This window comes from Pomacea canaliculata, linkage group LG11, assembly GCF_003073045.1.
Source record: "Pomacea canaliculata isolate SZHN2017 linkage group LG11, ASM307304v1, whole genome shotgun sequence".
Lineage (NCBI taxonomy): Eukaryota > Metazoa > Mollusca > Gastropoda > Architaenioglossa > Ampullariidae > Pomacea > Pomacea canaliculata.
The window spans coordinates 5,740,475-5,763,999 of record NC_037600.1 but is presented as its reverse complement, the minus strand read 5'-3'; the positions used below and the strand labels follow the sequence as shown (position 1 = coordinate 5,763,999).

The 23,525-nt window shown below is 41.3% G+C and overlaps 1 protein-coding gene across 1 annotated transcript in view; it reads right to left on the bottom strand.

Annotated features, from left to right (window-relative positions):
* The window catches only part of LOC112574760 (tenascin-like), a 121,243-nt gene extending 100,883 nt beyond the window's left edge, over window positions 1-20,360 (bottom strand). The window contains exon 1 of the mRNA XM_025256007.1: window positions 20,124-20,360. The gene's annotated coding sequence lies outside the window, so the exon portion shown is untranslated. The remainder of the gene's footprint in view (window positions 1-20,123) is intronic.
* Between the last annotated feature and the right edge of the window lie 3,165 nt (window positions 20,361-23,525).

The following is a 23,525-nucleotide window of genomic DNA, read 5'->3' as shown; positions in this document are numbered from 1 at the left end:
CAGCAAGAGATAAAACAAAAATATAACAAAAAACACAATGCAATACTGAAAGTTCAGTACATGTCAACTAAAGAGGAACTATTTTCAACTGTGAAAATACTTTACATTAGCACAATATCCAAGACATATTAATATAAAATTTCTCATCTTTTTTTTTTTTTCGGAAATATAACTTTGTATTAGTCTATTCCTGTTTTCCAGAAAATATATATAAAATAAGACAAAATGCTTACTTGACCTTGATTTGAATTATCCTTCTCTGACCTATTTATGAATTTTTGAGTAGATATGGTTTGTCAATGTCCTCTTCTTTTTTTTCTTCTATGTTAATTGTTTCACATCCCCCTTTAATATATATTTTTCATCAATGACACTGTCCGAAATGCTCCAAAGCATAATCTTTCCCTACAAAAGAAAGGTGAATAACGGTAAAAGTCAAATAACTTAGAAGGATTGCACACTTTAAATATCTTACCAACTGTACACTGCATAGTACACACACAGAGACACAGGTGGTCGCCATTGCAGCGCCTGCTTTAGAGCTCTCATGGAAAAAATATAATATAGGCAAGATTCGATAGAGATGTGTGTACAATTAATGTAAGGATATGTATTATTACGTAGGCGAGCCAACCTGACATTATTAAAGGAAACGATGTTTGATACATTGTTAGTTATTTCATCGTGCACATTTTACAAAGCGGCAAATAACCTGGTAACAATAATATGTCAGATTAATGCTTAATGAAAATAATCTGCAGCATGTGTCCGCCGCAAATCATAATCACGAAAGTACTTCGCTAGAATAAGCTCTGTAGAAAAAGAACTTTGTTCACATAAAGCAAAGTCCAGGATATCGAAATGTCTACACAACACAGAAAAAACGAAGCCTTATGTAAACACCCAAGTAAGAGATATGAAATTCTAGATCAGGCATCCGTCAGTAAGGAAATATGAGGACAGTCAAAGTGGAGCATAGGCCCACGCAGACGCCCCCCCCCTCCTCAATGAATCGTGTTAGTGTCCTAGCATATAGATGCATAGTTGATCACGTAGACTATAACCAGGCGTCTAAGCAAAGAGATAGCTGCAGAAGTTCATCTGCACAATTAAACGATGACTTAATAATAAACTAGATTACGTTGTAAAACATTTATTTAACGCAAGTAAGAAATCAAATTAGCACACACCGTGAAAGAATAATTAATCAAACGTGTAATAGAACCCAGCAATCATACCAACAGTAGAACAATCTAAAGGCTAATAAGTAGTTGACTCAGGACAGTCCAGAATAGCAAACTAAGAGAAAATTAACTACACTGGGGGACTCACACCCATGCCATGAAACCAGGATGAACAGTGAACAGTCGACAGCGTTAACACTGAGAACAGAAACGGTAGTTTGGCTTATCATGCACTCTTCCCGAACGACACAGGCAATATCCCAATCAGCAAATTATACAGGGCTTGAGTGAACACCGTAGACAGTCAGCCATCACCACCAACCAGCACCACTTTGTAAATAAACACAGCATACAATTCGTCGTAACGTTGACAATCGGATTATAAGGTGTCACCACTCTGTGAAACACACAAACACACACAGTTAGTTACTATAGACAACACAACACCTAAGCACAAATATCATCATCACTGACAATAACCACTATAAAAACTTTTGTATTGAAAAGTTTTGTCGTTGTTCATCATAACAAAGCCAAACAGGTCCACGCAAACAAGGGTTTGTCAATGACTACAATATAAATTTTTTAAAATTTCTTATAGCTTTTTACGCCAAGAGGGAGGGCGATGCGAGAACTAGCATAAGTAGTGAGAATCATGGTTTTAAACAGAAAATTGCCTATCTATAAGCAATAAATAATTCCATAGAGCATAACTAATTTCGACTCGGCGTGTACCGTTGTTTCCGTATCAATTAGCCCTAGCAAGTCGAGTAAAGAATTATACGGTCCTGCCACCCGACCAGGCATCAAAGCGACTATGAGGACCCTCACCTAAGGTAAAATATTGTGGTAGGGCTAACAACTCCTACATGGTAAGAAAGAGACAGGTTTGTTACGTTTGGTGGTGCTTGTGGTGGAAACTTTGGAAAGCCCAAGAGAATTGAGTCACAGAAGTAGAGTAAGAAGACAAGCCAGGAGACGACTAAGATGGACGACAGCCAAAACGCCGAAGGGACTGGGCCCCGACATGGATTTCTGAAGCGAGCAACAGTTGAGGGTCGGGCTGGCAGGGCAAACAATTATCCGAGGACCTTGTACCATAACTGCAAACCCCAACTAGTCAAGATTTTGACCAACTTGACACTGGACATCCTGGGAGCTCACAAATGATCAAATGGATGCCGAGCACGAGAACTGAGAAGCAGCGCAGGACGAGTAATCCATCTTGTTCTCGGGCAGGAAAGATCAAGACGCCCATCATTCTGAAGAGTATGCCGTATCCTGGTGCAAGCAAGAAGACGGACGAGGATATGCAGGGTCTGGAATGGAAGCCTTTTGAGGGACATTCGTTGGAAATCAGATGATTCCGATTCATATAGCAGTGTCCAAGCACAGTGCGTTAGAACCGTCTGACAAGGTCACACCACAACTAAAATGTATCCACGCGTAGTCATTGGGAAATTTGTTCAAGGGATATCTTTTACAAGTCAGTCATCACAAAACGGCCAACGGACTTCAATATGTTCAACTCGCCCATAACATTATTTGCGATAGGTGCATTGGCGATTGTCTAATGCCGAAGTTAGTGTCGGATAGTACACACCTTTGCAGGTTAGTGGTCTTTTTGTGTGGCTTAAAGCGATGAGATGGAACATCAACGTGACCAAAACTGAGATAGAATACTGCCATAGAGTTCTTTTGTGACAGAAGAACAATCCTAGCTTGGATTGAAGCACACTCTTGTTTGCCCCACTATACAAAGCATCTGGCAAAGCGATATCGTAGTAAGGACATCACCTAAATGGTATCTTATCTAGGAGAGAGAGCGCGATACACCTTATATCTATCTATATCAGGCGCGAAATGTGAGAGCGCACTGGCGAAGATGTCGTATTATGACCACAAGAGGAGGCAATTATAAGTGGCCATGACAGCAATCTCGTGATTAAGGCCGCTAGTTTTTTCTATGGAACGACAGAGTAGGGGACTTCCGGTCATACTACAAGATGCAATGATGTCTATTAAAATTCGTGTCCATTTGTGTGGCTTTATGGGGTAATAGTGAGAATCGAGTCATCAGACATCAATCAGAACCAGAATACTCCGACGAACTCAAATCCACGCCAGCAAACTATGAGAAGAAGAGCTACTGTCTCGTAGCGAGCATAATCAGAGTCACCGGCAATAATGCGGTTGCAGCGGATGGTTACAGTTGCAATATTCGTTATTGTCAGGGCTATGCACATTCCGCAGTGGACACCGAGGCTCGTACAGATCCACACTCACGTCAAGTACTTTAGGGTTGAGCTGGTCCATGGGCTCGCATTTCCGTGCCGTTCCCTCTTTCATCCTGGGCCATGGACTGATCATGAAGAACGCAACCGGACAGGAGAAGAAAGAAAAAGACCATACTATGACAGAGCAACAAACAGGCTGAAGACTAACTTTGCATGTAATACATTGCCTGCTGTCACACTCCAGCCACAAGAATGTGGAAAGAAACTAAAGGCTTCTCAGCGTAAAACACTAAACCTTGGTTTGAAGTCAGTGCAGAAAAGAAAAAAGTAAGAGATGATATCGCCAAGTCCCAAACAGTCATCTAAACAAATGGAGAAGAGATGAGAATTGACATTTCAACGCTATTGTCCAAAAGCAAAACACCTTGGGAGTGGATGGTTGTATTATCTTATACGACTACGAACCGCCCACCAGCCCGCCCCACTCCGGAGCAAATGAGAGCGAGATATAAACATAGTCGGGAGGGGGGAAGGATCACAGTGGGAGAAGCTTGTGGCAGCATGCGATGCATCCCGTACACTCCTTTAAGGTCGTAATTCATTGTGATATATACCTAATGATCCAATCAGTAACATTATCTGTTACATCTGTCAATAACTGATGCCTCAGGACGCCTACTGGTCAACACGGAGCGGGTGGGCGATGACGGGAGGCAAGGTTGCTCCGCACAGCTGGTTATCAGCAGATCTCTGGGGGTGTCCCACGAGTCCGCCCTAGCATTGATCTCTCAGACGCCGAAGAAAAGCGAGGTCGCCCAGAAGGAAGACTTTGGAGATAGGAGAGCAGTGGTAAAGGAGACGAGAGGGGAAAGGGCTGTGTGGAAGTGGTTGTCATGTCTGGTGCGACCGGAGAGAGTTGCAGCCTGAGCTGAGCATCTGGGTGCTGGAACTGCCTGGTTGAAGGTCCTTGGGTGCATATTCCTGATCACGAAGATTCAATTAGAGAGATGTAATAAGCTTTCGGAGATCTTGAAAGTTAAGTCAATTAGGAAAAAAAATCTCAAATCTTAACCTTTAGAATGATAAGGAAGAGCATGTAGAGAAAAGGATAGTGAGAAAGAAGTTAGAGAGTAGAGTGCATGTGATCTTTAGGGCATGAGAATATAGAAGGTCATGCTTCCCAGCATTACCCTCTCGGAAGGAGCTACTGCGAAGCATACGTCCCTTCCTGTTCCTAGCTCACGTTCAATGCATTGTCTAGTGGTGAACAGTCAGGTACAGTATAGGCCGATCCAGCAAGAAACAGCAAAGTCTGGTGTCCGGTTCTAATTACGTGGACATAAACATCCAAAGAGGAAGTCGGCATGGGCCCTGACGATTGTTTCAGATTATAGTTTACTGTTCTCTCATTCTATTTAATTGCCATAATCGACCTGATAGTTATTCCAAATTGACAAAGTGACAAAAAGACATCAACTAATATGGATTTTCAACCAAGGGAACACCACTACTCTACATACCAGTAACTAAGGAGACGACAAACACACGAAAGGTGTAGGTTAGACCGTTGTCTACAAAGGGTAACCACAGAAGATGGTTATAACACAGTACCAAGGACACGTCTGTCGCACAATGAACGCGAATAGTGAAAAAGACAAATAAGTGTTATGTTACTGCTATTGCTAAACAACTGTATCAAAACATGCCAAACATTTCATTGATTACTTGTATGTGTTGTGTTGTTATCTCATGCTGGAATTTCTAAATCACACTATAAGCAATGATAAGCCCCATATAAGCGAATGATAAGCCATGAAACGCGATGATAATCCCAGGGGTCTTAGGTTGTCACTTCACACCTGACGTGACTCAGCGTGATCAACACCAGCCCTCCGTCACCTTAGTTAGGAATGGAGCGCAGATAGGCAGAAATTTCAATTCCACCACCACCAATAGGCCAAAGGTTTAAAGGTCACATCTGCCTTCTTGTAGGTCCAATTAGTTTGTTGAGAAATAGTTCCTCCATATTTTAAACGGACTTGTGTTTGTTGTGCTATTGTTGACTGCATCTCAGGTCCAACGCGTCATTTGACTTGGGAGAATCTATATCAAACAATGGGACATAATTCGCTAACAGGAAAGGATACCAAGAACAGAGATACATCGGTGCATCCTCAGTGATAAGATATGTTGTAGGCTTCATTACCGCAACTACTGCATGTCACGCATTCTCAGTCCTGTAGTCGCTCAAAAACAAATTTAACGAACAAAAATAATTTCTAAAATGTAAGCTCACAGCAAAATGAAGCTTGACAGTAGTGTAAAACATTCGCTCCACCTGCCTGAAACGAGTCCTCAAGTCGCACAGAGCAGTCGCGTACTCACCCCGGCGGTGGTTCCGGTCGTAACGAGTGCAGCCGACTTCTGTGAATTTGGTCCACTTCCTAGTTTTTCCGGCTGTCAGCCAGCAGTTCTTCATTTTGCTCTCATTTCCTACTTACACCTATAGATAATTTGAGTTTGTGCTTTTCTGTGAGTCGCATGCGAGTAGCATTGCAGTACAGTTTTTGACATGCTGTTAGTTTTGCTAACAGTAAAGGTCTAATAGCACCCACTTATTCACTGTCTATGTACTGTTCATTAGCCTAAATGATGAGCTTGCCGTATGTTATCACATGCAAACTGAGCACAGTCAAACTAAATTAAAGTGATCCGATCTAAGGGAAACAAATGGTTTGCTGAAAAATCTTGAACCCGCTTTTGTCAATAGCGACCACCTGTACTTCCATACTCTGATCTTTATACCTCAACTTTAGGACAAGAAGGATACTTTGTATCAAATACAGAGGCTAACCCTGTAAATTGGAAAAATATCCAATTTGGTAAATCTCAATTTCCGACTGACTCATTTCGGTCGTGGCGGTGACATTTCACAATAATTTATAATAATTTGCATGCAGTCAACGAGCCTGACAGACAACAAAACAGATTAAAAACAACACAATGTCACAGCTCAACTAAACCACGATTGTACATAATGAAATACTCTTTAAAAGAAGAAAACGGTCTGAAGCTCCTAAGAACACACACACAACACACACACAACACAGGACACACACACACAAACACACACCACACACACACAACACACGACACACCACACACACACACACACCAGACAATACACACACACACAAACACACACACACACACCACACACACACTACACACAAAATCTTTTCCCTGATCATCTCACCTGTGTTCAATTACATCTAAAGGAAACGCACTGCGATAGGAGGCGCTTTCACCTCGGCACACATGCACGCAAAAGCCACACACAAATGTAGTCATCTACTCATTTCTTAACCAGCCAGACAGCCAGCCTGCCAGCTAACTACGTCTCACTCTTTCTACTGTTCAGTGTCACGTACGTACCTGCGTCACCCGATGTAGCCCCACACGCAAGTGAGTAGATCTCGTCACGATTTAAACATGAAACTGCTTACTTTCCCCCCAAATATGTCTCCATGAGTTAGTCAGCAGTCACTCTCAAGCGCCAATCTCCAAATTTTGTCAGGCGCGAGTCGCGTGTAGCCTGAGACAAGACAAGGCATATTGATCTCGTGTCAACAGACAAGTCCAGCATGAAATTTTGTGTTGATGCTGCTCAAGACTTCTCAATGAACCATGAAAGAAGCTGCAACACGGACTGGGCTGGTAAGGTGTCACTACACAACACACGCATACACGTGCAAACTCACATACATAGAGTGTATTTACACACAAAGCGATATAAGCTTTAAAATGGTTATGAAACTATGATATGACACATAACACAGGTAGTTTTAAGACCATTCTCACAGACTACATGTAGACTAATATAAATAAATAGACAGGTTGAAGGACATTTTTACACACTATATTCTTATTCACAACAAAACAAAGTTACAGACTGTAATACAACTAACACGAAATGTTTTAGCTACTGTGCATTAATAAAGTTCTGAACCTATCCATACCCTGCAATCAGATAATCCTAGACAAAACCAAGCAAAAAACAAAAAAACAAAAATAATAAACAAAACAAAAATAAAAACAAAACAAAAACAAATCGCATGATATGCCGCAGGATGTATTTCCTCGCAACTCGTGTTTCTTTCTCTTTGAGACTTTGGCAACTGAGACACTACAGGATCATCAGCCATCCATTCATTCCATTACTAGCATCATCATTATCACAGCAAACAAAGCATGCTAAGGAAACAATACACAAAATAGTGAGCGATAAAGCATCGTAGGAAAAAATATAAAAGAACAACAGAAACAGCAACCTGTGTATGACCAGTAAACATCACACAAACAACACAATAAAACACAATACTGACTACAGCCTGACTTTGAATGTAAAAACAAATGTTGAAGTTACAGTTATGCAGGAGGAGATAATGCCAGAGAATGAAAGAGATATGTCAACATCTTACCCAGCCAGAAATCTCCAGAGATGTTACCAAATCCGTTTACATATTCTGTCCAGTTCCGTGAAGTCAACATACTCATCTGGATGTGGTGACGTCTCTGGAAGACCTGCACATGACACAAGTTCACAGGTCGTTACTATGTAACAAAGCGCAGCATGCTCGACAGGATTCAGTACTAATTACAGTTAATGAGTTGACAAAGGATGAGTTATAATTGACAAAATATAACAGCTTGTAACTTTATTAGCTGTGATCATGATTATAAATGTCAACACTCACGGTTACAAAAGACTATGTGAACATGGTGTAATAGTATATAGTGTAGTATATAGTATATAGTAGTATATATTAACAGTGACGTCACGTGACCACAATGTACACTTTCCTGGCTGTAAATGTGTGGCATTCAAGTACCTGTGATCAATATATGGCAACATAATAAAGCTTACAAATAGCATTTCTTTTAACTCCTTATCAAACCTACAGTCGCTGATCATGAAGCAGGAATGGATGCAAGGGGTTAAAGATGCGACTACAAACAACCGACACACGCACACCAACACACTAGATGTCGGCCTGTCTACAACCACCCTCAACCCACGGAGTCTACCAGCGACATAGCAAAACTGTTGGAAACAGAAGGTGGACAAGCAACTCTCCTGCTTCGTGTTGTAAATGTCCAAAGATATCAAAGACAAATTATTCGTGGATACTATGAGATGCAAGTATGTGACCCTGGGTATAGGTGGCGTCGCACTGTTGCGAGCAGGATACAGTGTGCAGGAGAGATGCTACCTGAGTCACACACACTGACAAACACGACCACACGTACCGTCCAGCCGCCGCCCGCAGTGTCCATATCACACCACACTGACACAGGTCTGTTGTTCTCTGGTAGCTGAACGATGTACACACCAGTCTTGGCGCCTGTTGCCAGCAAGTCTGCACATGACCCTATTTGTACACAAACAAATCCTTCCGCCCGTAAGAATTTGTTATAAAGGAAACAATAAACTTCCTACAATGACGGAAACAATGGAGATAATTACTGTAATAATCATGACAACTACAATAGCTAATCATACGACACTCAAGGTAAAAGACTGAGTCCCTCGGGCAAACAGTTTATATGTGAAATACAGCACACAGTTCACACTGCTCTGATACAAGACAGTTACACTTGCTGACCGTTAGCTCGTGGACATGAAAACAGTGAATGTCAACTATTTAAATCCAAAATATTATGAACATTGAGACGACAGTTGTTTGATGAAAATAATTACTGTAAACAACTAACTAGAGTATCTTTACTGTAAGAAACACACAAACTGACGATAGACAACGTGTGGGGACAAGGTGAGTACTACTCATCCTTCTACTGATTCTCACTTACTTGTAGCAACACACTCCTTCTTTGCTTCATTGAAGTGGAATCCTGAGTGGCATTAGACATCGTCCTGACAAACAATCGCTTGTGGGTGATGACAATCAACCCTGCTGTACACAATAAGTTGTACAGTTATCGTGTGAGGCAAAAGTGGACTTGCAGGATTTCTGGTAGTGGGTCCAGCCTTTACTCGTCTTAGGAGCCCAGTCGGAGGGAGCCTCATGAGCGGTAGCACGATGATGCCGACACAGACTTCCATCGGCTGACAGAAGGTAGAGATAGAGACATAAGTGAAGATGATGCAAAACATTTGAACAAAGAAGACTGAAAGCAAGTTATGTGAACATTTCCCGAAATGTTATTCTGCTACTTAAGGTTTTCAGTAAAAGGCGCGGTACGTAGTTGTTATTTGTATTGTTTACTGTTGTCTTGCTAGCAGCATGCCTGTCACACACTAGTTTGACAATAATTATAAAGTGGAAATGTTTCCTCCATTCCTGCTGTGCTCCCCCAGTGTTGTCAGTCCATGGTCCTGATGCTAGAGTCCTGGATGTCTTGTTGTCAGTGTCAGAGCTGCAGGAGGTGAGGAGGTCTGGCACTTATCTATCATTAGCGATGACAAGACATCTTCACACAGATGACAGTGTAGTTTCCTAGATAGCATGCCTTTATAATATATGAGATAAGTGTGACAAGATAACCACTATCCAAGTTCTATATATTTCTAGATTGTTCGATTTGAGTTAAAGACTTTAAATAGTCACGATACTTGTTTGTTGTTTACCTAAACCACTTGGCATTCAATGTTCATGCAACGACAACTGTATGCAAGGAATGCCAGATAGATAAAGGTTAGCTGCAAGGAGTGTAACAAAAAATAATAATAATAATGTGTATTTGCATAGCTCACACTCCTGCTCCTAAGTAGCGTGGTCTTAGCGATTGACAGAAGAAGGAGACACGGACAACAAAGATACAGAAGGATGAAGACGACTGATGACTTATAAAAACAAATAAAAGAAAGGCAAGTAGAAAACAGAGAACAAGAACTGAGAGTGTCGTATACTGTAGAGGAGGACGAGGAGGGAAGGAGCAATAAACGGAAAAAGTGGAGAAAGGAGTGGTTGACAAAGGACAAGCATGATGTGGACTGTTCAGTATTGCTCAAGGTGAGTGTGGCTTCAGTGCAAAGTGAACAGATTCCATGATGGACAGGTGCGGAGTAGAATAGAAAGTTGTATGGCTAGCTGCACACAAGTAAACATTCCGTGACCTGAAGAAGTCAAAGTAAGTCATTGTGTGGAGGCTGAGTACACAGACTGTGCAGGTAGCAACTGATATTAGCCTCGTTCATACTTTTGTTATTTATTCTTTATGCCAGTTCACCTGCAACTGTTCATTTCAGCCAGTACACCAAAGAAAACAAGTTCATTGGTGGACGATTGAGCTATTCTTCCATTTGTGACTTGTACTCAGTCCTAATAAAAGTGGAAGTCTGTAGTAAACACAGGAGTTTATCTGTGTATATGTGGTGTAGACATTCACACTCACTGCAGTAGTAACTAGATAGTCGTGGGTTCAGTGTGATGTCACCTTTACACTTTCTTCATAAAGAAACTAACAACTATCAAAAGTTAATTAGCACATTAGCAATGTTATAATCATGTAATTTCACTCACTTCGTTGTATCCTCACTAACTGTATTAATCACCTTTTGTATTCAAAATGTTTGTAGATTATGGCGCGTGAAGTTTGCTGTGAAATGTGTTCGTAGTCTTTATGTAGGCGACTACAGATGGTAGAAATATACAGACAACATATTTCACATTGTTGCCATTGTTTACGGGTTTCCGTTGATTTGTTGACAAAGGTGCTATTAATAGAACACAGCGCAGGACACGTGAAGCAGACTTTAGCAGTTGTAGAGTGCACAGTCACCTGCCATCTCTAACATCATGTTAGTATACCAATGTTTCTAGCTTTTCCCATACAGACCTTTGAAATCAAAGGTGAGGCAACGCTTGTCAGTCTGGCACCTTCCTTTGCAGGCTTCCAGAGTGAGTCCATCCGGGCTACCAATGAGGTTTTCACGTAGAGCGCTGTCAGGATACTCTGTGAAGCTGTCCTGCAAGTCGCCTGGGCTACAAGCTAATGTAAACAACTGTGGTCAGCAACTATTTACACACTGTTTAAGTTGAAGTTAATTGTTCTACATTTACACGCATTTCCAACAACATACATAATCAAGTGAATACATTTCTAATTTGTTTCGGCCCACGTGTTTTTCTTTCATTCTTTATTCCTTTATTCAGTCTATCTAAATGCGACTATATTTGTTTTTTCACAATTTATTGCTTTAAGAATGCGAAAATCATAGAAAAGCTCTTCCGTCCCTGACTGTAACAAGCCGACAACAAAGTGGAGTTTGTTGCTGTCAATCACACCACAGAATCATTGTCTACTCACTGCTAGTACACGTGTCGTGTGTGGTGTAGAAGTAGCCGTCTTCACACCGACACTTGCGCTTGAAGCACGTGGAGTGTGCACATCGCAGTGTCGTCATCGAGCAGTTTTTATTGCCAGTCGCCTTACAAGACAGTCACACTTAACTGACCGACGGTAACACTAGCCATCCAATAATTGTAGCTCTGTGTCTACCAGTATCTGACTGCCATGTGTACATATTTTATTCCTCCGCTTTAATATTACTTCTGCCTCCTCATCTTCATAGCCACTTCCTCCTAACCTTTACAATCAGTTTTGTTATAAAGTAATAAAGTGACAGTCAGTAACCAAAGTATCTGAGTCATGTGTTTAAATATCTTATCTTACAATGATTAGAAAGAAAGAACCGTTAGCTGTGGTGACAGAATAAACACTGAATGGTCAACTATTTAAATCCGAAATATTATTGAACATTGATACAGTTGTTTGATGAAAAATAATTACTGTAAACAACTAACTAGAGATCTTTACTGTAAGAAACACACAACTGACGGTAGACAACGTGTGGACAAGCTGAGTACTACTCATCCTTCTACTGCTTCTCACTTACTTGCAAAAACACACTCCTTCTGCTGATTGAACATGAAGCGTGGACGACATAACATCGTCCTGACAAACAGTCGCTGTTTATGTCAGTACAATCAATTTGCTGTTACACAACAAGTTGTGCCAGTTAATCGCTGAGGCAAAAATGGAGTTGCATGATCTCGGTAGTGGTCCAGCCTTTGCTCGTCTTAGGAGACCACTGTGAGGGAATGACGAGCCGGTGACATTATGAAGCCGCACAGACCTCCACTGGCTGGCATGGAGGTAGAGAGACAGAGACATAAGTGAACATGATGCAAAACATTTGAACAAAGAGAGTGAAAGCAAGTTATGTGAACATTTCCCAAAAGTTATTCTGTTACTAAAGTTTTCAGCAAAAGGCGCGGTACGTAGTGTTTTATTGTTACTTTTGTCTGCTAGCAGCATCCTGTCACACACTAGTTGACAATAAGTATAAAGTGAAATGTTTTCTCCATTCCTGCTGTGCTCCCCAGTGTTGTCAGTCCATGGTCCTGATGCTAGAGTCTGGATGTCTTGTTGTCATGTCATGTTTGTAGATTATGGCGTGAAGTTTGCTGTCAAAATGTGTTCGTAGTCTTTATGTAGGCGACTACAGATGGTAGAAATATACACAGACAACATATTTCACAGTTTGCCATTGTTTACGGTTTCCGTTGATTTTGTTGACAAAGCGTGCTATTAATAGAACACAGCGCAGGACACGTGAAGCACTTAGCAGTTGTAGAGTGCACAGTCACCTCCATCTCTAACATCATGTTAGCGTATACCAATGTTTCAAGCTTTTCCATACAGACCTTTGAAATCAAAGTAGACAACGCTTGTTTGGTCTGCACCTTCCTTGCAGGCTTCCACAGTGAGCCGGCTACCAATGAGGTTTGCACGTTAGAGCGCTGTCAGGATCGTGAAGCTGTCTGCATGTCGTCTGGTACAAGCTAATGTAAACAACTGTGGTAAGCAACTATTTACACACTGTTTAAGTTGAAGTTAATTGTTCTACATTTACACGCATTTCAACAACATCCATAATCAAGAGAATACATTTCTAATTGTTTCGGCCCACGTGTTTTCTTTCATTCTTTATTCCTTTTGTTCAGTCTATCTAAATCGCTATATTTTTTTAAATTTATTCCTTTAAGAATGCGAAAATCTTATAAAGCTCTTTCGTCCCTAACTGTAACAAGCCGACAACAAAGTGGAGTTTGTTGCTGTCAATCACACACAAACCATTGTCTACTCACTGTCAGTACACGTGTCCTGTGTGGTATAGTATACCCGGGGTGACACCTACACGCACGTTTTAGCACGTGGTGTAGGGCTGATCGCAGTCGTCGTCTGTAGAGCATCCTACTTTGTGCCAAGTCTTTGCTTGACACTCAGCGTCTTTGCAACTAGAATTGTACTTTTGATAATTCTTAATAAATCAATTTATTAATTATAATTTTATATATATTATTTATAGCACCCCAGACATCACAAGTAAGACATAAATGTTTACATACATAAAAATAAACAAACAGAGAACAGGGAGCTCCGGAAGTGAACCAAGCAGTGTGAGACAATAGACTATGGTGAAACATGTCACTAAAACAACAATTCTTATTTAAATGTTTGTCATTATTTACATATCATTTAGACCATTAACAAACGATCAGTGTTTCAGTTTGTTATGACTACATAAAAAGCTGATTGTTAAACCTTTGGCAGTATTGTAAGGCAAAAGCCAAGAAGATCAACACGTTTTACCTTTTCTGTCCCCTTCCATCGACACAAAAGGAGCAAGTGAGAGTAGAAATATAAAGAATCGCAGCATTGTATCCACCTGTTAAGCACATGCAACAACGAAAAGTTTCGTGAGTCTTTCTCGTGAAATATTCTTTATTATATTAATTTAAATCAGAAAAATATTTACGACTTAGAATATAAACAATTCATAATAAAATAATTTCAATTATCCTCGTAGAAACATATACAAAAGGAGCGATCCCTCAAAGCTTAAGACTAAAACTAGGTTAGTGTGTCTGGCATGCATGAAGACATGAAGGACATTAGACACAGTGTCAAAGGTGACAACAAATAGCGATCAACAAAGGTTTATAGGAAAGACAGCCTACTCAAGAGATAGGAACTAATAAATAAGAGAAAAGGTCAGTAATGTAACTTGTTACAACACAGTAGGTATGCTTCTCCCTTTGATACATTATTTCATAAAGAGTGTACAGACAAAAAGTGACTAGTAGTGTCTAAGAAAGTGTAGAAAGAAGAAAATACAGGAAGACAGAACAGCTTATAGCAGAGAAAGGAAAGCTGATAGAACTCTGCTAACAGTAAAGAAACAAAACTACAAACCTTTAAAAATCAAGTCTCTAGAAAATGCAGTCAACAAACCAAAGGAGTTCTGGGAGGTGATGAGGAAATACAGAAGACAGCCTGTAGTGGACCAAATCAGTGAAGAGGGTGGGTAAAGCACTTCTAAACAATACTAAATAAAGGGATGATGGATGTGATGGTCAAGATAACCCTTGTGAAGTACCACTAGTCCAATGCACCTGTATGTCCAACCTGTGGACAATCAGATCACAGAAAAGGTCAAAGAGGCAATTAGTTAAAAATGTTTAATCAGCAGGTCCAGATGGTATTGTCAATAATATATTAGACGCTGCATCCCTCGGTTATTACTCCCTTGCTAAACTGTTCAATGCTGTGACCCAAGGAATGAACTCAATCTATTACTATCCCACTATACAACAAAAGGTGACAACAACCAGTCAGGTAGCTACTGGGGGTATCTCTCTTACTAATACATTAGGAAAAGCCTTTACATGCTCTTAAATAAAATATTAACCAAGTGGGCAGAAAGCAGCCAGTTCAATAACAGTGACAATGGTAATTCCTTATTAATGGAGGTCAAAATAAGTAAGAAAACGCATTTTCCATTTAGCCCCCACACTTTACAGGGAAAGCACTAACTGAAATAATTATAGTATTATGAGATTAAAGGTAAGGTAAGTGGAAGCTGAATATGTACAAAAGTGGTGGTCACAAAAAAACATATATTTACAAGATTTCCTAGAGTTAGGAGGTGTCTCTAGAGCCTCATCTAATTTTCTGAATGTGCTGAGGTAGGAGTTCATGAAGTTCAATTGCCTAAGATGGAGAGGGAGGCTGTTCCAGAGTATTTCAAACTTTATTTAAAAATGTCTAGAGTCTACAAATTGAAAGAGTAAGTTTGGAGAAAGTTCTAGTGTTCTTGGAGGAATATAGTAAAGAGGTGTATGATACTGTTTACCCGTCAGTATTTTGTACATGAAACGCATTTGTTAAGTTTAAGTTTGTTTCTGAGAGGAAGGACGCCTTGACAGGAACACATGAAACACAAGCAGTTTGTGTCGGTTTATCATATTTTCACACATATTTCTCCCAGGGGCGGAACCAATGGCCACGCCAACAACACCCACGTGACTACAGCGCGTGAAGGCTTTTCGCCCAAACTGCGGACTGGGTGGGGAGGGCCATGAACAGAAACATGGCTGACACGCCACAGAGAAAAAGGAAGGATAAGATTAATGATAAGTATATGATGAACTTATACAGAAAGTATTCAAGAAAATAATGAGCCTGTAATCAGTGCACTGACAATGTTTATTAGACTAGGTGTTGACAAACTGTAATAGTATTACTGGGAAAAATGGTGTCAGGTATTTTTTTTAATGACAAGCAGATGCTGCGAAGAAAATCACAAAGATATCAAGACATAGCTATAAGGCTATCAGGAGAGAGCTAAGATGGTCTGACATAACCGAAGATTTCATCAGACGTCAGCTCGCTGCTGTCATCTTCCCGTGATGCCGTGCGTGTGCACGTCAGACAACGCACTGTCTGCTCGTCACCGTTGTAACGACTAGAGGGAGATCATCTTGTGAAAAATAATAAAGAGAGGAAGATGCCTTCTTGTGCCTCTTTGATTTTGTATATTCTCTTATGTTTCTCTCCATCTCTATTGTTTTGTTTCTTTGCAATCTAAGATTACACTGTATCCCAGCAACAACGAGAAGACTGCTGCTGCCTCCTGCTGCTGGTGGATCCTACATCCTCACCAACCGCCCTAACGACCTGTCGCCTTCCTTCTTTCAACACAGACGAGCTTCCAGTGGGTTTGCAAATAACAAAAGTACCCCAAACTATTATCACAACTAGTCAATGAATAGTTCGAACACTCCTAAGGACCATGCTCTCAGTGCTTAACAACAAGAGGGAAACATGGACAGCATACGAGGGACAAGAAAGCAAACGAATAACGTATAAACTAGTAAATAATTAACAACAATACTAATGTTGAATAAAAACAAATGCAGAAAAAAAATACATTTTATCTTTCTGCAGCTGAGTCCATCAGGTAGAGTCCATAAAGCCCGTCACACACGAGCAAGAAAGGAGCAGAGAGCTCTTCAATCAAGTGTATTTATTAATATTTATTACAGATTATCCTGGAACTGACCCGAGCTGTTTATGTAGATAGACGATGACAAACTAAATTCAATTCAATTCAATTCAATACAACTTTATTCATCCACAAGGGCAATTAGAGGTATGATGACACGCCAGCACACTAGAGGGAAGAATGATGTGAGAGATGAAAGGGAATAGATTCTGGCGACATACACACACACATGTGCGCACACACCCACGCATATAGTAACACAGCAACAGGAGGTTCAGTGGGCACCCCGCACAAGGTCACCTAAGACGGACACATCATCACAGCTAGTGGAATTTAAAAAGTGGATGGCTCGCGGAATGAACGAGTTACGGTAACGGTTCGTACGACTGACCGGTACATCGTATCTGCGACCAGACCGCAGGAGTGAGAACTCACTCGCCAACACATGACTAGGAATAGTTAGGATACGAGAGGCCGTCCTGAGGATTTGCTGCTTATTTAAGATGGCTAAATCCCTCTGCCTGGTTCTGGTGATTTTGAAACAGATCTTAACAAGGGAGACAAGGCTGCTCCTGTTCGCTACGGAGAGGTTGTGAAACCAAGAAGTGAAAGAAAAGGTGATGAGAACTCTCAATGAAGGACTGATAGAACCGAGTGAGAATGACTGGGCTGACAGAGAAAGACCGAAGCTTCCGTAGCAGGTATAGCGTTGCTGCTCCGCCTGAGGATCATGTCAGTGTTCACATCCCATTTAAGTTATCATCAAAAGATAGTACCTAAATATTTATAAGTGTTGACTATCTCAATGGCATCATCATGGATAGTGCTATTAACCACAACAGTCTGTTCAGCCTAAAGTCAAAGATCATTTCCTTTGTCTTTGAGACATTCAAGTCAAGAAAATGTTCATCCACACCAGCGTACAAAAGCAGGAAGAGCGCCACTTGACGTGTTCATGCTCATACAAGAGAGACAACAAGGCAGTGTCATCAGCAAATTTTATAAGAAAGCTTCTATCAACAGTGGTTCTACAGCTATTAGTATAGATTATGAACAATAGTGGGGACAAGCAACAGCCTTGAGGGGAGCCTGTACAGGTAACAGTAATGTCGGAGAGAGTACCATTAACAAAAACTCTTTGCTGCCTGTTGGTTAAGAAGTCCAGGATCCACAGAGTTAATTGATGGGACAAATGGAAGTCTGAGACTAGGCACTCTGCTAATAAGTGAGGTTGCACAGTGTTAAAAGCAGAAGAGAAATCAGCAAAGAGAAGCCTGGCATGAGCTCTAGGTGTCTCCAGATGTTTGTACAGAGTATTTAGCAGGAACGGCTTAGCATCAACTACACCTCTCCCAGCTCTATAGGCAAACTGCAGTGGGTCAAGACATTTATCAACAGCAGTCATAACTTCCCTCCTGACAATTTTTTCCAGCGTTTTCATGATAAGTGACGTAAGAGCAACTGGTCTGAAATCATTGGGTCGACTGGGCCTAGTGATTTTTGGGACAGGCACAATGTACGAAAGTTTCCAAATATCGGGGATACGGCCAGAGTCCACAGAGAGCTGGAATAGATGTTGGAGAACTCCACTAAGCTGTTCGGCACAGTAACGTAGGGTACGTCCACAGATACCATCTGGACCGGGAGCCTTGTTGATATGGACACACCTCAGCAGATCTGTGACAGAGGACTGGGCAATCACCAACCCATGCTCAGAGACAAGAGACTTAGTGTGGAAACATTGTGAGAGAAGTCATACTTCTCAAAGCGGGCTTAAAAGGAATTGAAGACATTGGGAACATCACTGTCAGCAGAGCCACAAGTTGCACAGGTTGTTTACGAGGCTTGCCATGCAATGAACAGACACATGGTCTTAATACCACCCCAAGCAGCCCTGAGATCACCACTACTGAACTGCAACTCCACTTTGTCTTTGTACTTTCTTCGAGCTTCCCTAATGGCATCCCGTACCTCCCTATTCACTAGTTTCCTATCTTGAGCAGAACCAGTATAAAATATGCGTTTTTTATTAAGTAACACCGATTTCAGTTCTTTTGTCACCCAGGGTTTGTTGTTAGGAAAGATGACAGTGTCCTTAATGGGTATGACAGTGTCAACACAGAAGGTGATATACGAGGAAACAACATCGGCCAGGTCATTGAGATTGTCGCTGGAGTCGTAGAAAACCTGCCAGTCAGTGCAGTCAAAGCACCCCTGCAGGCATAGCTTGCTCTCCTCTGTCCAGCACTTTACTGTCTTATGGTTGATGCACAGATGCAGAGATCTCAAACGACCATGCCCCTACAGCCAGGTGGGGTCAGATCATCAAGTAAACGCCCAATGTATAACACAACAAACAATATATCACAGTCGTGATGTTGGACAAAGGATTCTTGTCATGTGACGCTGATTGTCCTACTAACAACCCTCTTATCTCCCGTGTCAACAGCTGCTGACTGCGGCATGAAAATGAGGAAAATATTCAGAGCATGTAGATCACGTGACTCTTGATGATCTTCTGGAATGTTTTGATATCTCACCAAGCGTCGCTCGACAGTTCCTACCTGTCATCGATGCTGTCAGGTGTGAGAGGGCAAAGCGGTTTACGCCGAGGCAGCAGCTAAGACCACGTGACGGCAAAACTAACGACACATGCAGACAAAGAGCCGCGACCCCGAGACGAGACCTGAACCCAGTAAAGCTGCTTCTCCCTGTATTGGTGACTGGTGCTAACTGGCCACGGCACTCGTGTCAAGTACACAGAGGCAAGTTTGGACAAAAACAGTAAATTAATAAATAGTCAAGTAGGCACAAAGACCTCGATGTCAGCGTGCTTGACAAGGTCGGGTGGCTGCGACATTTGTCTTTACAGCAGGATGAGCATCTCCAACTGCATCAATAAGTAGTAACAGTTGCCATCTCCACACCTGACAGTCTACATGAGGTTTCAGGTGTGGATGACTTGCTGGCGACCTCTTGTAACTATTTCTATTTGCTCAGGTAACAGACGACATTTGACGGGGATATGCCGTGTACATGTACTAACCGAACTTAATATTGGAGAAGCTTAATGACAGAAATAACTTACTTTACTTTAAACACACAATGAATTAAATAGCTCATCCATAGGTCAAACATCAAATGACAAAAATGTCTTCAGGTCGACGATAGTCTCTAAAATAAATCCTCTTCACATAAAACCCGGGGACTAAGTAAATTCCCCTTGAGATCGAGAGACAGTTAGTAAAATAACTGACATTTACATCAAAACAATGTGAGTAAAATAATTAACCTCAGATCAAACACAACATGATTAAAGTAACTCACCCGGAGATGGTCTCTGTGAGAATGCTGTTCGTGGAAGTATATCCCGAGGAAAGCAGCGTCTGCGACGAGGAGAGGTTGACAACTGCTGGTAGTCTGCACGTGTGGAGAGGGAGATATATAGCAGGAGAGAGTGAAGAACCAACGACAGCAGCGATGCTCACATGAGCATGCAAGCTCCTCCTCCATACATACATCAAGTACAGGAACGACAGCAGCGATGCTCACATAAGGATGCAAGCCCCTCCCCCACACATACATGAAGTACAGGAGGCTCCAATGCATGAAGCTCACGTGTGAACAGGTCAGTGAGGTCAGGGAGCAGGTCAGGTGTCAACAGACTTGGACGACAGTGAAAACCTCATCACCGGAGAACGCAAGGGAATTGGCAACCTACCAACAGAAAATACCGGAGTGAATTCCGTTCTCCACGTACTGACGACTAAATCACACAAACAAACACAAACACACAAACACACACATCATGAAGCCTTGACACAGACACACAAACATGAGCTTGAATACACGTCTTACATCCCAGCAACACGCAAGGTACGGACACACAGACACACATACATAGAGAAGCACGCTCACAAATGTATAAAAACACATTTTCTCCCTCAGTTTCTCTCTCTCTCACACACACACAAACACACAAACACACAAAGACAGGATACAGTCAGGATACGACAATGGTGTCCAAGTGTCTGAGACACAGAGCTCTGGCAGCAAGCTGTGGGTGAGGACAGAGAACATCTCATGAAGCTCATCCTTACTTCTGTAGTTTACACAACGGTTATGGTGTTGTTGTGTAGCCAGGTATCTCAGGTGTGAAACACAAACTGTACTGCAGCTTAGTATGACAGTTATTAGATATTTACAGACATTGCTTGTGTACACATCTTATTTACTCTCTTTATTTATATTTACATTGTTATCACAGTAGGAGCCATGTTCAAATAATGAACATACAGGACAACATACTTTTTTGGACGTTAAATTAATATTCATCCTATCGTTCACACCAAACCTTACATAAATACTTCATTTGTCATTTTTAAAATCAACCTGCTGGTACATGTACAGGTGCATGACCTGTCTGTCAACAAGTCTTTGAGGTCAGGCAGCGAGCAAGGTGTCAACGGACAACAGGACCGACATCCCACCACCACGTGCATTGGCAGCGAGACAAGAATTCTCTCACATACCACACACATGCATGACTTGTCTGTCAACAAGTCTTTGAGGTCAGGCAGCTAGCCAGGTGTCAACAGACAACAGCACCGACAACATCAGACCACCACGTGAGGTCAAAGTGCACTGGGCAGCGTGACAAGAATTCACTCACATACTGTATGTATTGCATCGTCTTCTCCATTTGAACATTTGAAAATTTTGAACATTTTATTTAATGGCTATAAGCCCGGGGGCATTTTTAGCCATAACATCACAGTTATAAAAAAACACAATGACAATTTTATCTCAGTAACAAGCTCACAACAGGTGGTGACAATATAGCAAATATATGTAAATAGATACATGGCACTATGTATGTATATAAATATATATAGATTATTTAAACAATGAAAATACCGTTTGAATAAATTTGCTTAAGTTAATAAGTATACGCTTGGATTTAACATTCATTAGCTGCTGAAATTTAAATTCATTTAGATGATATACAAAGTATACCGGAAGTATCGCTTTCCGTGAGGCAGTTAAAAAGGGGTGGGTACACACAAACAAATAATGAAATTCATCACCTACCTCATCTAGATTACACAATGGATATGTTCTTAAATATCTCGGTATACCGCTATATCTTAGTTGCTGAATAGGGAATTTATGACAGCTTAAACTAAATTTTATTAAGTTTGATGTAAGAGCTGGTGGCAGGTCTATTAAATAGTTCTCAAAACTGAAATATTCTTTAAACATGCTGTAGGCGGTGCAAATCTCATTTGTATATATTTCTTGTTTCCATTTTTGAATAAATTGATCCTTTAGACGTTGCATTACAATGTTTTTAAAATTACAGGGAGAAAAACTACAGCCAAATTTCCAAAAAGTGGAAAGACCTAAGGAATCTAAGAGTGAACGTACATAGCTAACCCAGGAAGGTTTACATAGTGGGCTATCAGCTAGAGAATTGCACAGATGAAACAAGAGAACAGATAGTTTAGGGGTTCCAGAGTTATGTTCCATGTATAATCTATACCAAAAACACAGAAACCTACATTTTGCAAAAATTGACACAGGAAAAGTGCCCAGTTCACCCAACACCATACATGTTGGCGTGCTAGTTGTCACATTTAATAACATCTTCAAAAATCTCAGTTGCATCCTATCACAAATATCAAGAGATTCAAAAGCCCAAATTTTACTTCCATACAACAAGATAGGTTTTATACAACTGTCAAATAGGTTAATTTGAGTGTCTAAAGGCAAAGTCTAGTTGGATGGTAGAATCAGCTACCAACTTTAAATGTGAATAGAGCGCAACAATGAGAGCTTGCACGTGACTTGCCGCGAAGTGACAGGTCCTTCTAGGAATTGTAGAGAAAGTTCTGTTACTGAAAATGGATATAACTCTTTCTCCTTCTATTTTCTCCCCTTTCTACAAAGACCTAGCCTGTCGTCAGGTGGCAGGACCAGTACAAAGCCGGGAGGCCGCAAAGTCGGTGGATTCCCCTTTGTTTCCTTCCCCCCTTCTCTGCACTTTACAATTGTAGATGGCTGATCCTGCTCGCTAGATCATCACATTTCAAGGTGACAAGGTTCCCCCTTCTCCCCGTCCTTCACCCCTTCTCCCGGATTCCTGTTTGCCGCACGCTGACAGGTGACAGGGAAAAATATTTAGCATTTTGGCTTTGATAGCCTTTTTAATTTAAATCCGGAAGAACCAATAGTTTTGTCCCATACAAGCCTCAGAAAACCTGTTCTCCATTGGCCTATCTGCTTGAACCCACAGGGGAGGAGTCCACGATAGATGTCAGACCTTTTTGGGAGATAGTCTGTGCCTAACCTGTCATACCCTAAAAGGAAAACCATTCCAGTTTGATTAACTGCCAGCATTATTTTTAGCTTTTGACTGTAGCCCAAACTACAAATCGTTTTGAAAGGGTGACTCCATAAATCACGTGACGCACGTGTGGCTGTGGTTGGTTCATGTGACTAGAGCCTCACGGACATAGCAAGAGGTCCACGAGTGCCTACGAGACATCAAGGTCTCTGCCTCTAGTGTGATGACTCACTCGAGATTGATATTTGTGTTTGATGTTGTCAACACTTCTGTCTGTATGTATTATTACAGGTCAAGTCACGTGACATGCTGCACGTCTACACTTTCCCCGGACACGTGCAAGCGATCACACACACGCACACACCCGCGCACCTTTTCACCCT